Source organism: Salvelinus alpinus, chromosome 9 (genome assembly GCF_045679555.1).
Source record: "Salvelinus alpinus chromosome 9, SLU_Salpinus.1, whole genome shotgun sequence".
In the NCBI taxonomy this organism is placed as follows: Eukaryota; Metazoa; Chordata; class Actinopteri; order Salmoniformes; family Salmonidae; genus Salvelinus; species Salvelinus alpinus.
The window spans coordinates 73,943,598-73,956,706 of record NC_092094.1 but is presented as its reverse complement, the minus strand read 5'-3'; positions in this window follow the sequence as shown (position 1 = coordinate 73,956,706).

Genomic DNA, 13,109 nt, shown 5'->3' with positions numbered 1-13,109 from the left:
TATTAGTTCTGGAATTTGTCCCCCAGGAAAGATCTAACAGAGGAATAAGGAAAGATGAGACCAAACTAGCCAGTTATAGAATATTGTGTTGACAGCTGAGTGGACTGAAGACCGGGCATTCAACACGAAGTTGTTGATATAATTTCCACGGAAACATGTCTTTACATGAGATTATAAAACTTGAAGTTGCAAGCTACTTTTGTAGCAAGGTGTTGTAGAACGAGTGTCTCATGAAACACATTCCAGACACGGGTACTTCTTGCCACCTTGGCATAACTGTGATTTGACAGAGGTTTATCAGCTAGCTAGAGAGGCTAGCCAGCTGGAGCTATCCCCAAGCTATGCTAGCTAGCTGCTGTCAGGTTGGCTAAACACAAGGTCAGCACAGGCTTTAGCCTACACATAGAACTGAATTAGTAGATAATCTTGAGATGGCGAGTGAGTCAGGAGAGGAGAAGTCCTCAACTTCAAAACTTCTCTCCATAGCTACAGTATCTTGATGTACATGTTCTACAGTATCTTGATGTACAGTTTCAGAAGTACATGTTCATGTTAATAGTTAATGGGTACATCTTGATTATTTGTGCATTTCCCAGGAGCTTTATCGATTGCCTTGTTAAAAGTGATCAGGGAAAACATTTCCAGTTAATTCCATATTGGCTTAAATGTGTTTCTGTTTTTTGGCTTTCCTCTGGAAAATCAGCTGTTAATATTAAATAAATACTAATAACTACATTATTTCTGTTGCCATTTGTCATTATTGTGTACTTTTACTTAACTTTTATTGCTGTGTTTTGCATTATTATAATGCTGTATAATAATGTTGCATTATCACCTTCCGGTGTAAATCCATGGAAATTAGACACTAAAAACGACATTTGAAGTGAGAAGTAGGCTTTGGTCTGCAGCCGAAAAAAGAAAGGAAATTCAAATGAGCACCACACTGCGTACTTCACCCATGCTCTACCAAGGTTTTCCAGAACACAGCTTTGACCTACTACAGTAGCTATGTTGGTCTATTGTACTTCCAACAAAGTGTAGGCAGGTTGCTTAAGATTCTAATTTTCTCAAACAGCCTAATTCATACTCTTCAGAGGAATAATTTACTACAGTATCCTGCTATTAAAATAATGTATATACTGTATATATATATACAGTGGGGAGAACAAGTATTTGATACACTGCCGATTTTGCAGGTTTTCCTACTTACAAAGCATTTAGAGGTCTGTAATTTTTATCATAGGTACACTTCAACTGTGAGAGACGGAATCTAAAACAAAAATCCAGAAAATCACATTGTATGATTTTTAAGTAATTAATTTGCATTTTATTGCATGACATAAGTATTTGATACATCAGAAAAGCAGAACTTAATATTTGGTACAGAAACCTTTGTTTGCAATTACAGAGATCATATGTTTCCTGTAGTTCTTGACCAGGTTTGCACACACTGCAGCAGGGATTTTGGCCCACTCCTCCATACAGACCTTCTCCAGATCCTTCGGGTTTCGGGGCTGTCGCTGGGCAATATGGACTTTCAGCTCCCTCCAAAGATTTTCTATTGGGTTCAGGTCTGGAGACTGGCTAGGCCACTCCAGGACCTTGAGATGCTTCTTAAGGAGCCACTCCTCAGTTGCCCTGGCTGTGTGTTTCGGGTCGTTGTCATGCTGGAAGACCCAGCCACGACCCATCTTCAATGCTCTTACTGAGGGAAGGAGGTTGTTGGCCAAGATCTCGCGATACATGGCCCCATCCATCCTCCCCTCAATACGGTGCAGTCGTCCTGTCCCCTTTGCAGAAAAGCAGCCCCAAAGAATGATGTTTCCACCTCCATGCTTCACGTTTGGGATGGGTTCTTGGGGTTGTACTCATCCTTCTTCTTCCTCCAAACACAGCGAGTGGAGTTTAGACCAAAAAGTTATATTTTTGTCTCATCAGACCACATGACCTTCTCCCATTCCTCCTCTGGATCATCCAGATGGTCATTGGCAAACTTCAGACGGGCCTGGACATGCGCTGGCTTGAGCAGGGGGACCTTGCGTGCGCTGCAGGATTTTAATCCATGACGGCGTAGTGTGTTACTAATGGTTTTCTTTGAGACTGTGGTCCCAGCTCTCTTCAGGTCATTGACCAGGTCCTGCCGTGTAGTTCTGGGCTGATCCCTCACCTTCCTCATGATCATTGATGCCCCACGAGGTGATATCTTGCATGGAGCCCCAGACCGAGGGTGATTGACCGTCATCTTGAACTTCTTCCATTTTCTAATAATTGCGCCAACAGTTGTTGCCTTCTCACCAAGCTGCTTGCCTATTGTCCCGTAGCCCATCCCAGCCTTGTGCAGGTCTACAATTTTATCCCTGATGTCCTTACACAGCTCTCTGGTCTTGGCCATTGTGGAGAGGTTGGAATCTGTTTGATTGAGTGTGTGGACAGGTGTCTTTTATACAGGTAACGAGTTCAAACAGGTGCAGTTAATACAGGTAATGAGTGGAGAACAGGAGGGCTTCTTAAAGAAAAACTAACAGGTCTGTGAGAGCCGGAATTCTTACTGGTTGGTAGGTGATCAAATACTTATGTCATGCAATAAAATGCAAATTAATTATTTAAAAATCATACAATGTGATTTTCTGGATTTTTGTTTTAGATTCCGTCTCTCACAGTTGAAGTGTACCTATGATAAAAATTACAGACCTCTACATGCTTTGTAAGTAGGAAAACCTGCAAAATCGGCAGTGTATCAAATACTTGTTCTCCCCACTGTATATATATTTATATATCATCAGGCTTGATGTATTTGTAGATATAGGCCTATTGTAAAATTGTATTATTGTAGTGTCATCATCTTTATTCCAAAAATAAATACAAATACACAGAACATTAAGCGACAGTTAATGAACTGTCCATTGCTCAGCACAGCAATTGATAAAACAGGACCATGTTTGAAAAACAAGTGGTTCTGAGCTTATGTCAATATTACACAGGTAAACTAACGGTTTCAGAAATCAGGAATGCATACACGCTCTATAGAATACATGCTCTATATACCTCTATATCTATATGAGAGACTGTGTTGAGCACACCACCACCTGTTGTTATGTTGGGTACTTACTGACCAAAGAAGATGTAATGAAATATACATCATTTGTTTTTCAGTTACATGTATTGTTAAAATAAAGGTTTAATCAAATACAGGCAGACTTCACAGTACTACAAGACAAAACAGCTCACTCAATCAAGCCTGATGGTGTTCTAAGTATAAAAGCAAAGCTAGCTTTCATATAATAAAAATATATTGAAAAGGTAGTGGAATGTGGTCATGTCAGTGTGGGGTGGGAAGAATGCAATACATGACCTTGTATGCGGTACAAATCACATTATTGTGGGGGCACCTCCTCTAAGAGTATGAATTAGGCTGTTGGAGAAGGTTTGAATCCTAAGCAACCTGCCTACACTTTGTTGGAAGCACAATAGACCGACATAGCTACTGTAGTAGGTCAAAGCTGTCTGCTGGAAAACCTTGGTAGAGCATGGGGGAAGTACGCATTGTGGTGCTCATGTGAATTTCCTAGCTTTTTTGGCTTCAGACCAAAAGCCTAATTCTCAATGAAAATATAAGGAGCTTGGTGTGGATGTATCACCGGAGGGTCTGGAGCGATGCCATCGGCTTGAAACATAAGAACGCTAAATACCCTCGCATGGTAATCTTTAAGCTGTCGAACTATCAGACCAAAGTCAACATTCTGAAGGTACAGGGGGAAAGGAGATCAAAATCCATGGACAGTCCATTCGATTCGTCCAGGATCTGTCTGCTAAGCTAAGGAAAAAAGACAAGCAATTTGTTCCGATCAGACAGTCGCTGGAGGAAAAAGGAATTAAGTATCAACTCTGATTCCCAGCAGTGCTGTGGGTATGTAAGGGAACACATATGATGGAGTTTACAAGCGCCGATGAAGCCCTGAACAGGCTGCAGGAAACCTTTCCAATTGAAAGAGAGCCCAGTGCCCTGAGGAGAGGCAGAGGCTGAAAAATAGACGAGCACACTAGGTTACATACAGTGATGCCCAAGATCAGAAGTTGAGGGTGTTAGCGGGTGTATGTGTGGGTAATTGTCTGTGCATATCAATGGGAGAGTGAAGGAGGGTGTATATGAATATGTGTAGGAGGGCGGGAGAGAATGGGTGTGCGGAGGCACAGGATATATGTTGTGTGTGAATGAAGGAGAATGGATGAGTAAGTAGACATATAGAGGGGTGTAAATGTGTCTGAGAAGAATGGAGGGGGGAAAAGACAGAGGTTGGGATAAATTTGGCCTCGGTGGGTAAGAGAGAGCAAGGATGGGAGGGGGTGATAAGCTTGGTGTTGGGGGGTGGGGCAAAGGTGGGTAAGGATGGGAGGGTGGGACAAGCTTGGATTGGGTGGGCAAGGGGAGCAAAGATGGGAGGTAGGGACGGATTTGGTTTGGGAGAGAGAGAAGGAAGGACTTAAATATGCTAAAATGTAATTGTATTTATTTTTTTATGACGTTGTAAAATGAATAAGAGTTCTGGACAGATTAGGAAAGGATGTCGAAACATTATTATTCCTTGTTTGTCATTACAACTAAGATTTAATGGTGGTTATTGTTGAGAATGGAGAGGGGCTATATCCGGGGGATTGGGATGGGGTGACAGAGGGCAGCAGACACTTCTCGGAGGTGTGTGTGGGGCCTCCCCTCATCCCATTTCAGTCTCAATATACTTTAATTAAGAGGTAATACAAACTAACCACAGTACTTAAGTGGCAGCATTTCTTCAAATGTACTGTATATACAATGTATGTACAATGTATTTTGGTACATGAAGAGAGGAGTCAGAGCTAAAAAAGTCCCCAAAAAGTATAGCGAATCAGGTACAAAGACGTTCTTTGCTTCTTGTAATTTTTCATATTTATAAAAAAAATTGATATGTCTGCTCAGCCCACATGCCCACACGCTCAAAATATATGTAATGTATACAATAACTATGTATTTATACTATGATCCTTCCATTCTATGGAATGCCCACTGCCCTCATATGTCATGTCTGCTAAAATGTTTTACTTGTATCTTCAATGATAGACGGAACAGGTAAGGTTAACTTTGATTCTAGTCAAGTAAAGACCAACAAAGTTCAACTTATCACATGGAATGTGCACAACCTCCATGATAAGGAAAAAAGCATATGGTTCTCTAACACTTAAAGAGATTGTCAGCAAATGTGGTTTCTTGCAAGAGTTACATTTAGAAAAAGGAGAAATTGAACGTATAAAGAGCTGAGTTCGAGAGGCCTATGCTGCCACCTACTGCAGTAACAGAGGTGTAGGCATCCTGATAAATAAGAATACACCATTTCCCTTTTATCCCAGTGCATGGACCAAGAATGCCATTTTCTAATGTTGAATTGTACCTTACATAGTGAAAAATGCACATTGATTTCATTGAATATCCCACCAGGGGCAAATATTATGTTTTTAGATAGAATTCAAGCTATATTAGATCAGACAGGAATTAAGATTTTAGCAGGTGACCTAAATCATACATTCGATAAGACTGACAGACATAGTAATAAAAAAGACACATTTAGGGAGCCTCGAAAGTGGCTGAAAAATGTAATCTCTACAAATAATTTACAGGACACCTAGAGCTTACTATTCCCAACTACAAAAGACAATTCCTTTTTTTCTCAAATTAAGAAAAACTATTCAAGAATTTACTACACCATTGCTTCAACTCCAAAGGTCGAGAGCCATGCGTCCTCCTGAACACGACCCTGCCAAGCCGCACTGCTTCTTGACACACTGCTCGCTTAACCCATTAGCCAGCTGCACCAATGTGTCAGAGAAAACGCTGTACATCTGGCAACTGTAGTCAGCTTGCAGGTGCGATGGGACATGGACATCCCGGCTGGCCAAACCCTCCCCTAACCCAGACAATTGTGCGCCGCCTCATGGGTCTCCCGGTCACGGCCAGAAGTGACACAGCCTGTGATTGACCCTGGGTCTGTAGTGACACCTCAAGTACTGGAATGCAGTGCCGTAGACCGCTGTACCACTCAGGAGGCTTGAATGGCCTTTTCTTTTCAAAACTTTGGAAGATTTCAACTTTCCAGCTGAAATTATTAATGTAATAAAAATATTGTATAAATTTCCTAAGCAAAAATATACACAAATAATACATTATCTGATGAGATTGCTTTAGAAAGGGGCACAAGACAGGGATGTTCCCTCTCCCCCTCCTGTTTGCAATGGCAACTGAACCGCTTGCAGAAACAATTAGAAAGGACCCAAATATAACAGGTATCAGTATTGGTAAACATGAATATAAACTAAACTTATTTGCAGATGATCTTCTGATATACCTGGCCAATATTGAAATCTCAATGACCCCTTTGCAAAAAAATTGCAATAATGGCAATAGGAAAAAAATTATAATAACTCTACAGCAATCTTTTAAGTGGACCACAAAAAATATGAAATACTTTGGATGCTTAATAAGTGACAACAAACAACAAATATATAGATACCTTTGTTCCATTACTCAACAACATGAAAGCAGATCTTATTAAATTGAAAAATCTCCCCATAAATCATACAGGTAGAATACACCTCTTTACAGTGGCATGGCTGCCAAAGTTTTTGTATTTAATTACCCATTCGAAGACATTCTTTAAAAAAAGATACTCGATCTTAACAAACTTTATATGGGGAAATAAAATTCATAGAATAAAAAGGAAAGTTTTACATTTTCCTAAGTCTGAATAGTTATTTAAGATGTGCATGCTCATCCCCAGAATCCTTTTACATGTCTATTTTCAAAGGATAAAGCTAAGAACATTAAGAACTTCATAGTTAATTATGAAAGTTAAACACATTCTAAAAGAACCAATATCACTTCCTAAAAACACAACCTTCTGGAACATTCCTTGGATAGCTTTTCAGAATTCACAGATAAATTGGTCCACATGGAAAACTAAAGGCATATAAACCGTAAATAACTTGGTAATGGGAAATACATGTATTTCCATAACAGCATTAGAAAGTAATTTTGGACTGACCAATGTAGATATTTTAAAAATACATGCAACTTAAAAGTTACATGTCATGAAATTTTGATTTGAAATCTTTTGGACATTAGAGCAATCTTGAGGGAATCTGATTTGAGTCAGAAAATTATGTTTATATGATTGGTAAGCTATATAAAACCTTGCAGAAAGCATATCCAACTGACAATCTCTTAGAATAAATATTCACTATTGGAACCAAGACTTAAAAATAACTGATGTTGGTACAAGATGGAGGGAAAGTTGGAGCATAACTCATGAAACTACAGTTAACTAAAATGTATACTTAATCCAGTATAAATTAATATATAGAATTTATTATACAAGAGATAAAATTCACATTCTACAGCAACAACGGCGGAGTCATGTCTTAATAATGACCCAATAATCCAAGCTTTCCAGGAACGCTATGAAGTCCAAAAGTTATGGGTGGAGCTAGAAAGTTGTCTGTCAGAAGTATTACAATGTAAACAAACTTTTAATCTGTCTGTGTGCATATTCCAAGACATGGCATATGGGGGTGTAGTGCGATACCGAATGGGCTGGGTGATTCTCTTCTCATCACTCATCTTGGAAATCAATCCACCGTCATTAACACAATGGAAAATTATTATTTATTATTTCAATATTGAAATAGCATGGGCGACCGAGAAAAACGAATTGCTACCATTTAAGGCCAAGTGGCAAACAATAATGCAGGCACTAGGGATGGGGGTATGAGCATGCGGGTCTGGGCAGATGAGATGTAGTCATTGTTTGAGTGCATCTGTAAGTTGTTGTGCGTATGTATAAGTTTGTATCTGGTGGGAGAAAAAAACATTATAAAACTTCGTTTTTAGTTTTTAATAGAAATAGAAGAAGAACATCCTAAACATACAGTATCCCTATGGTCCAGGTTCTGTTAATTCTCCTTTCTATTCATTATACCTTGTTTAACCAGCTCCTGACAATGCAGAGTTAAGACATTTAGGCTTAAACCAACAGAGCTGTGGGGCATTGTGTGGCTCAGTTCATCCCTTGGCTTAAGTGATGATGTATAGCTTGTTAGCTAGAATCTCAATGTTGCTAACCATGGGAGTGTGAGAGAGAGAAAGAGAGAAAGAGAGAAAAGAGAGAGAGGAAAAATAGAGAAAGGAAGAGAGGGAGAGAAAGAGACAGAGAGAGAGAGAGAGAGAGAGAGAGAGAGAGAGAGAGAGAGAGAGAGAGAGAGAGAGAGAGAGAGAGAGAGAGAGAGAGAGATGAACTGGAGAAGAGTCCCCTAAGCATGCTGGTCCAGGGGCTCTGTTCACAAACAGACCCCACAGAGCCCCAGGATAGCAAAACAATTAGACCCAACCAAACCATGAGAAAACAAAAAGATAATTACTTGACACATTGGAAAGAACTAACAAAAAAACATAGCAAACTAGAATGCTATTTGGCCCTAAACAGAGACTACACAGTGGCAGAATACCTGAACACTATGACTGACCCAAAATTAAGGAAAGCTTTGACTATGTACAGACTCAGTGAGCATAGCCTTGCTATTGAGAAAGGCTGCCGTAGGCAGACCTGGCCCTATTTTCACATCGTTATAACACGGCATATAGACATAATATAACATTTGAAATGTCTTTATTCTTTTGGAACTTGTGAGTGTAATCTTTACTGTTCACTTTTTATTGTTTACTTTTTATGCCAATAAAAAATTCCAGCATTGAATTGAATTGAGACAGAAAGAGAAAGAGAAAGAAAGAGAAAACGAGTCAATGACAGAAAGTGAGAAGTGACGGGATTTAACCGAACTCCCAGGCGGTATCACCCCCCTGGGGGGAAAAGTGTCGGTGGTAACAAAGACGTGACAGGAGCTGAAGCCTCTCCCATTGTCAGGTGTCTGTTATAGTAAACCTGGGCCTTTGTCACCCATCTGGTTCACTTCTGCCAACTGACTGAATGAATTATCCAGCTCTGATATTATTTTGGTACTCTTGAGAACCCTCTGAAGTACTTTGCAGTGACAATTTGACCCCTGTTTGACCTGTTTTAGGGAATTTAAACGTTTACTCAGGGAATTGAAGTTTGTGCTTGTTTGCGTTATTGGCATGGATATGTTCTAGCTCTTGTATGTGGATTGTTTTAGCTCTTGTACGGGGATATGTTTTAGCTCTTGTACGTGGATTGTTTTAGCTCTTGTACGTGGATTGTTTTAGCTCTTGTACGTGGATTGTTTCAGTTGCGTTGCTCATTAGATACTCCAGGCTGGTTGATGTCAGGTGTAAACTAGAACAAAGATGTTCTCCCCGCAACATGTTTGCCGCCTCAGATAGCATGTTTAGCATGTTTCATGGATTTATTACAAAGACAGCGTTGTATTTATCATAGTTCTATACTGGTAATGAAACCTTAGACCAGGGGTAGGCAACTAGATTCACTTGCGGGCCAGTTTTGGCCCACGGGCCGCCTGTTGCCAACCCCTGGCTTAACCTTCCTCTCTCTTCCCACACTCACTGTGCAGTGATCTACATCTGCCTCTGTTAATCAGCCTCCCTCAGTCTTCCTCAAGCTGTAGCAAGTGGAACTCAACTAGCATCTGTTTGCCTCTTGTTTTCTGTTGCCTTGCTCACTTGCCGTTTCTCACGAGTGACGCCCCGTTCTTTTTAATCAAAGACAATTCCTACTCCACCAAACGAGCTTTGCTGTGATAGTTCCCCCGCCACCGCTGCCACCATTGGGATCTGAAGCAGGGAACGGGGGGATGCGCCAGTGTCACCCGAGCCTTTTGACCCACAATGCATTATTTCTCTCCCCCTGTCCTTTTGTTTGGTGGTTCATCATTCCTGCAGCGTCCCTGCAATCTGAGTCATCGTCAACAAAACACATTTTGTAGTTGAGGAAACCGTGGGGTTAAATGAAGCCATTTGGCGATAGACTTGAGCCGAAATGGAGCCAATACTGGAATGGGTTGGGTAATGATGGGTTTCCCCCAGGTGCCTGTACTGCCACGGAGGAAATCATGACGGCCATTGCTGACTGCTGTTGTTGTAGTTCTGGGGCAGGAGATGTAGGTATCAGAAGCAACAAGCTCTCACAGTCTCACTGCAGAATGAAACTTTTATCCATGTTTCTCCAAACGTCAAATTTTGAAGTTGCGCCAAACATCAAATTTAGAAGGTTAAGGGTAAAGGTTTTGATTAGGGTTAAAACATTATGTCTAGGCACTCATTCAAATGGTTAAGGGTAAAGGTTAAGGTTAGGGTTAAGGTTAGGAGTTAGGGTTAGGGTTAGGGTTAGGGTTAGGGTTAGGGTTAGGGGTTTGGAGTTAGGGAAAATAGGATTTTGAATGGGAATACATTTACTCCCCAAAAATGTCTGAGAATTCACGAAAACAAAGCTGTGTTTTGGGTGTGTGCGTGCAATTGTGCGTGCGTGCTCAAGCGCACGTGTGCTTGTCTGCATGCATGTGCGTGTCTTGGTGGGCTGCTGTCAGAGCTGCTTGGCTCAGCCTGTAAGAACTTCTATGATTGCAGTGACAACAACAAGCTGCTGCTGGAGAGGCTGGCTGTGACAGCTCCTCTTTGGGCTCGTGTTGTGAGAGAGAGGAGGATCTGAAGGGGCCCGAGGTAAAACAAATACACATTCCAATAGGCTCCAGCAGCACCTGCTCCATTTACATTTCTTAATTGCAAATGAAGGGAAAAAAACTGTTTCTCCAAAGCCGGCTAGAAAGAGAAACCGAGAGACGACTTGCATATTGGAAAGAGAGGCAAGAAGGAAGGATATAGATAGAGTGTTATATTGGACGACAAAACTTTGTCATATGTTTGTGGGCCTGTATGTAGATTTTTATCAGTGTGCAAATGTTTGCATATGTGTGAATGTACAGTTTATACGTACGTGTATTTTGTCATTAAAAGTTTACTAAACTGTTAAAGAATTGACTAACCCAACCAACTCTGATATAGGCCTGAGCAGCCCAAGTGAATCTCACCACCAATCATTGCCTCATCCTCCCACTCTGTCTCTAACTTGCTCATGCATGTCACTACAGGTGCAAGGACTGTGTGCCTGAAAAAGGTTGGCCTGGTTGCTTCTTACCAGGCTGTCTATCGATGTCCCGAGGACGTTGGGAAATGCCTTAATAACTGGCTATTAGGGGCAACAGAGCTATTACCATCAAATAGGCTAGGGGGTTGTGGATGGGCTTCATCCCATGACTCTGGATCAGAGTGTTTCGTGTTCGATTCCAGAGGTAGACACTCGTTAATTTTGTAAACAGTTTTTTAACCCTATCCGTAACTCAAGTTGACACTCAACTTCTCTCCTCTCTTCACTGGCACACTTCATATGGACTCTTACTTAGAGTTGCCTGTGTAAAGTCACTTCATTTCACACACACCCTAGCTATTTAGCACCAGCTACGCCTTGTCTCAGTCGGTGCCTCCCAATAATATATCCTTTCTTAAGTGTACACTCGTTCACTACATCCAACAAATATCAACGCATTGGATTGGAGGAGGCATGGGTTAGTGGGAGTTTCCACCATACTTTTTGTACAAGTCACTCTCTTTCAAATCAGTGAAGTGAAGTGAATAAGTGCACACTTTGGGAGGAATCACAGACAACTGGGACATAGCGAGCGTGTGCTAAGGAGAACGAACATAAGGCAGTCTCATCCATCCATCCATTTGGAACATTTCTGTTCTCGTAAGAGAACATTTCATTTCAATATTTGGACAGTCTGAATGTAACTTTTTAAAGACAATTGGAATATTTAGATGCCTGCTGGACTGTGTGTGAATTCTAATGTGTGCGTGTCTGTGTTCCTATTAGTGTGTGTGTGTGTGTGTGTGTGTGTGTGTGCTTATTAGTGTGTGTGTGTGTGTGTTTTATTCCACTGGCAAGAGCCTTATTCCCACCAGCTGTCGGAATGCATAAAAACCAGCCTTGTTGTTAAGTCTGGGGCTTAAAACGCTGCCAAAAAGAAAGCTGGGCGAATAACAGCATTAATTCTGTGATTTGAGCCACCATTCAAACGCGAGTTTAAAAGTGCTTAAAACTAGCAGCTGGTGTCAACAAGGTAATAAAAGCGGGCGCAGGGGAGCGCTCTGCCTGATTAGCGCTGGAGAGTGGGACACCCGTGTTGCTTGAAACAGAAGTGAGGTGGGCACACAGGATACAGTACCTCGTTCAGGGCACCGCCAGCCATGCCAGTCTGCAGAAAGAGAGTGGGAAAAGGGGGATCAAGAGAAAATGGGAGGAGGGGAGTGAGGGATTAAGAGAAAAGGAGATAGAATGGGGAGAAAGCAAGAGAGAGAAAGACTGCAAGAGAGGGAGAGAGATGGAGAATGAGAGAGAGAGAAAGATGGAAAAAGAGTCATTGGACTCTATGGGGCATATGCCTAATTCAGTCTTGTCTTTATTTTCCCTCTCTCCTTTCCCCAAACTTCATCAAAGTTGGGATACAGTAGAGAACAGGGATAGTGCAAGATGATAAGTACTCCTGTCCAAGTCAAAGATGTCATCTATGACAGGTTGGAGTCATGGCAGAGGTATGACAACTTTTAGAGCGCCAGACAGTGCCAAAGTTTTCATATCTACTACCCATCCAGCAGTAGCTGACGTGGGATTGAAAAACGGAACGCTCGGCACTCTTTGGGTGCATTAGCTAACCTTACACTCCACCTCGCTCTGCTCTTGGAGAGACTCATCATCAGCAAGGTTGAGATTGTCATTAAAATGTGAAGACTTGGTTGGACTTGCGCCACAATGTGCATTATGATACATACCACTTCTCCACTCCCCATTAACTTGTCCTTCACGTTATGACTCTCTAATGGTCTGCACGTCAATCGAGTCCTCTCCTCTTCCCTCTCTTAAAATCCCTACCCCTTCCAAAATCTCCCTTTGCACATTGAAGTGAACAGAATGTTTTACACCATTTCCAGGCTGTCAGTCAAAGCGGAGGACAACTCCTCGTTGTCTCCAAGGTTAATGTGCTGAGAGACGCTGAGAGACTTATCCACCATATGGAAAGGTTCATTCAGGCACTGTTAA